This window comes from Coregonus clupeaformis, unplaced genomic scaffold, assembly GCF_020615455.1.
Source record: "Coregonus clupeaformis isolate EN_2021a unplaced genomic scaffold, ASM2061545v1 scaf6665, whole genome shotgun sequence".
Lineage (NCBI taxonomy): Eukaryota > Metazoa > Chordata > Actinopteri > Salmoniformes > Salmonidae > Coregonus > Coregonus clupeaformis.
The window spans coordinates 1-5,000 of NW_025540119.1; the positions used below are offsets into that span (position 1 = coordinate 1).

General features: G+C 44.6%; 1 pseudogene; it reads left to right on the forward strand.

The window, feature by feature from the left end:
• The first annotated feature begins 843 nt into the window (after positions 1-843).
• LOC123491029 overlaps positions 844-5,000 on the forward strand; it is a 4,901-nt pseudogene continuing 744 nt past the window's right edge.

Here is a 5,000-nt window from a genome sequence, read left to right on the forward strand (position 1 = left end):
GCAAGGTTTTGAGATACAGTTGTTTAATAGGGCTTGCTCCAGATGAGAGCATATATCCCTTTGGAACCCCTGTGTTGGATCAACACTCAGTTTGTCTGCAGATTTGATAACCAAAGATGAATCTTTCATTAGTTCATTAAGTGACTGTTCTTATGTCCTAGTGAGGTTCTTCATGTGGTTTGTCTTTCTCGTATATACTGACATGGCTTCTTATTCGACTAACCTACAACAGGTATTAATCGTGGAGTTGTTAACTTTAGGACAGAATTTGCTTTTGGGCTTAAAATGGGTAACAGTTCTTTGTTGGGTTTCTAGGCCAGAAACAGTGTTTTGAGAAAACATGTGCTTAAGTTTAATCTTGCAAAATAATTTAAACAGATCTACACGGCCTGTGTTCCTCACCCACTCTTTGACCACTTGCCTCTCCCACATCGTTTATTTTATTTAGTGGAGTCTTGTTGTACTGCTTTCGGGCTAAAACATCAGTCTGTGTACGATGGTAGCTGGAGTCGCTGTCTGTAGGGAATTCGCTCTCAGTGGATGCCTCTGTGTCTGCGTTTCCATGGAACTATCTGGAACCCAAAAGGGTTCTTCAAAGGGTTCTCCCATGGGGAGACAGCCAAATAACCCTTTCAGGTTTTTAGATATAACCGTGTTTCTAAGAGTGTAGTCTAGTTAATATTGTTGGTAACAGCATTCATAAAGACTATATAAAAGCATTTAGGCCCATAAAGAGTATTTAAACATAGAGCATTATGCCTCTTTATGTCGTGAACACATGCTTTATGAACGCTACATACAACCACTCTAGGTAAAGTGTTACCATATTGCTTTTCTGTTTAGATGCTAAGATTTTCAGAGAGAATGGCATTTCGAACTATTCAACATTGATGTTGAAAGAGGACATAGGTATCCTTTTCATTGGTGCTAGAGACGCTGTATACGCCCTGGACCTTGAGGACATCTCCTCGAAAAAGGCTGGGGTAAGGAATTCAGTCTAATCAAGCTCTTGTATGTCAATACAGCCATACATTATTGTCTGGTCTCTAGAGCATGCTTGCTGTATGTTAATTTGAAGCTTTCTGTTGCCGCAGGTCTACTGGCAGGTCTCAGAGGAGCAGGAAACGTCCTGCAAGAGCAAGGGGAAAAATTCAGTAAGTGGATTGTATGATGGATCATCGCACCTCACAGAGAACTCTCTGAAGCAATATACCGATAGATGTTTTAGAAACAAACCACATCATCATCCCGATCTTATCCTATTCCAGATGGAATGTCAAAACTACATCAAGACACTTGAGACTCTCGACGATGGCAGGATGTTGGTGTGTGGCACCAACGCGTACAACCCCACATGTGACTATATGGTTAGTATAACCTGGTCAGGACAGAACATCTCTACTGTTGTTTCACACTACATATCATGTGACTGTGGACCGTTGTCATATCCTGGTTGTTTACACTGAACTAACTGCACACACACATAGCACACCTACCCTCTGTCTTTCTGTGAGGGGCCCAACTACCTTTCAAAGTGGTTATAAATGTACACCTCCACATCACAACCAAACATGTACTGTGATCTCCAACAGACCTACGCAAACGGAACGTTGACCCTGGAAGGGGAGAAGGAAGATGGACGAGGGAAAGTTCCCTTTGACCCCTTCCAGAGGTCAACCTCGGTCATGGTTGGTGAGTACGGCTGCTTTCTGACATCTACAGTACCTCCCCACGAGGACGGAGTAGTGCACCCACTATTAGAAATGAAACGACCATAAATAAAGTGTTGAAAACAAATGGACCCACACTGAAAGTTGTGTTAGTGATCTAAAATGCATTACTGATTAACTTAATTCAATTCTTTACAGTCTTTAGAGATTGATTATTTCAGTTCTGATGACTGTCATTGTTCCTCATCTATCAGGGACAGAACTTTATTCAGCCACAGAGGTCAACTTCCTGGGTACTGAGCAGGTGTTCCAGCGTCATTCCTTCCCGGCTATGAGGACCGAACACAGACAGTCCTGGCTTAACAGTAAACTCCTACCCCTCTGTTTTAAATGTAGTACTCACTGTCAACTACAGAATACTGTGACAATGTGTTGAAACATTTATTGATGCATAACTAAACAGACACCTGAATATGGACATTCCACAGAGAGATATAACCGTTTTAAATGTCTTTCTTTATTCAATATGCCTTAAATGATGGATCCCAAGTGGCATTATGTCTGTGTTTTCAATCTCATTGAGAAAACTGAACTGTGTCTTTTTACAGAGCCCTTCTTCGTACAGTTGGACTTCGTCCCGAGAGCATTAACAACCTCAATGGGGACGACGATAAAGTCTATATGTTCTTTAGTGAGGAGGCCATGGAGTTTAACCTGCCAGACCAGATCAGGGTGTCTCGTGTGGCGCGGGTCTGCAAGGTACACTTGTATAAAATGCTCTAAAAGTCATCATCTGATGTGACAGTTGAATAAGAATGTAATATAAATGTGTTGGCTCCACCGCAGAGATCATATTCAATTTAAAGAACGTTCATGTCCATTCTAGTGTTCTAATTCCTAATTCTGTGGGCTCCACTGACACCGAGCATGTCTCCCTCCCTGTGGTTGGTTGGTGTGCAGGGGGGATATGGGCGGCCTGAGAACCCTGCAGCAGAAGTGGACGTCCTACCTGAAGGCCCGTCTGGACTGCCCGGTGCCCTTGGAACCTAGCCTGCCAGCCATCATTCAGGATGTCTTCCTCCTGAAAGACCAGGATTGGAGGAAGAGCGTGTTTTACGCTGTTTTCAGCCCGCAGACGTGAGTTCTACCATTTCTTTATTAGTACAGTCAGAAATTCTATACTGTCAAATCTGTAAAATAATTATCAGTTGTAGGGAAACTCAAATATGAGCATTCTATGAGAGAGATTCTGAAGTGATATTGAAATAATGAAAAGTGTTTTGATGATTATAGGACCACATCGGACCTCTCTACTGTGTGTGCGTTCAGCGTGGCTGACATTGGGAAAGTCTTCGCTGAGCATAGGTATCTGACTCCGGTGACAATAGAGTCAGAAACAAGGTGGGTTACCCACACTGAACAGGAGCCTGTCCCACGACCTGGAGCGGTGAGTACTAACATGATTTATGGATTATTTAATTAAATTCTCATTGATTAACTTCTTCCAGACATAAGTGTCATGTAACAGTATTGTATCTATGTTCCTCTACAGTGCACAATTATTGTCCAAAACACAATCCCAAATGGTACCCTGTTCCCTACTGTACAAAGTGTACTACTTTTGAACAAAACCTTACGAGCCCTGGTAAAAAGTAGTGCACTATATAGGGAACAGGGTGCCATTTGGGACACAACCGTAGTTTCAAGAGTACTTCCATCATAATTATAGACCTACAGTATATTTGACCTATCTCTCATAGTTCAAACGTCTCATCAACTCTCTGGTCATGTTGTTGTTAAAGTGTATGAACAATGCTGCGCGGGACCTCGGGATGGAGCACTCGCTGGACCTCCCTGACAAGACCCTGCAGTTCGTCCGTGACCGGCCACTCATGGAGGGGGCAGTGCCTCCGCTGACCGGGGGTCCACTGGTGCTGCAGAGGGGAGCCAAGTTCTCAGTGATTGTGGTGGACAGAGTCAAGGCCGTGGATGGAGAAATCTACCACGTTATGTTTATTGGAACAGGTACTGACTATTCACAGACCTTGATCATCCCAATACACACATTGTTCTGTGCTTGTGGCAGTGATTACTCTCTATATATGTGTATTCATGTACTGTGTGTGTATATATGAGAATTTGATTCTGACAAAGAAAATCCCTCAATGTCACTGTTGGCACTAGAGAGTAACTGAAGTGCCCTGCTCCCTGACAGAGGAAGGCAAGGTGCAGAAGGTTGTGCGGTACGCTGGTGGTGACACGGTCATCATCGAGGAGATCCGGATCTTCCAGACTCCGGAGCCTATCAAAGTGCTGCGTCTCTCCGCGGTAATAATAATATAATAATAATATGCCATTTAGCAGACGCTTTTATCCAAAGCGACTTACAGTCATGCGTGCATACATTTTTTTTTGTGTATGGGTGGTCCCGGGGGATCGAACCCACTACCTTAGCATTACAAGCGCCGTGCTCTACCAGCTGAGCTACAGAGGACCACACATTTAGTGCAAAACGTTGTTATGAGTTTATGAGAAGCTAACACTGGTGGTTTAATAATCAGTGTGTGTTTTTCTCTAGGGACAGCTCTATGCCGGCTCAGAGTCTGGAGTGGTCCAGATTCCGGTTAGGGACTGTGGTCGGTATGGGTCCTGTCTGGACTGTATCCTGGCCAGAGATCCCTACTGTGCCTGGCAGACCACCTCAGCTACCTGTTCGTCTGTCTCCAACTCACCCACTGACTCCAGGTAGGATCCTACTAAACTCTACAGCACTTTCACTCTAGAATAACCACTGTCTGCATGTACAATTGGAACAAATATGATTTCAAATGTCCTTTGGCTAACAGGAGTTCTTGCTTTATCTTTCAGGAACATGTACCAAAGCCTTATACATGTGGATGCCTCAATGTGCCCCCGATCAGGTAGGTTTATTTCTCAACTAGTGAAATACTGTGATGTTCGGCAGCACAAAGTTCAGCAAGTACCAACATGAAGTAGGCTACAGGCCAAGTTAAGGGCAAACATTCGGTCACTGACTCTTCCCCCCCCATTGTGCATGTGTTGTTTCCATTCCCTGTGGAGCCAGTTCCATTCCCATTCATTGTTGGGAGCTCCATCCACCTGCCGTGCCAACCAGCATCCAACCTGGCACAGGTGTCCTGGCACTTTGCTAGGCAGCCCCTCCAGCTGAGAGACAGGTACCGGATGTTAGGCCAGGACTTGTTGATAGCGAGGGCTGTACCTTCAGACGCTGGTCGGTACACCTGCCAGAGTCTGGAGGAGGTCAAAGGTCGACTCTACACCAGGACAGAGACTGCCTACATCCCGGAG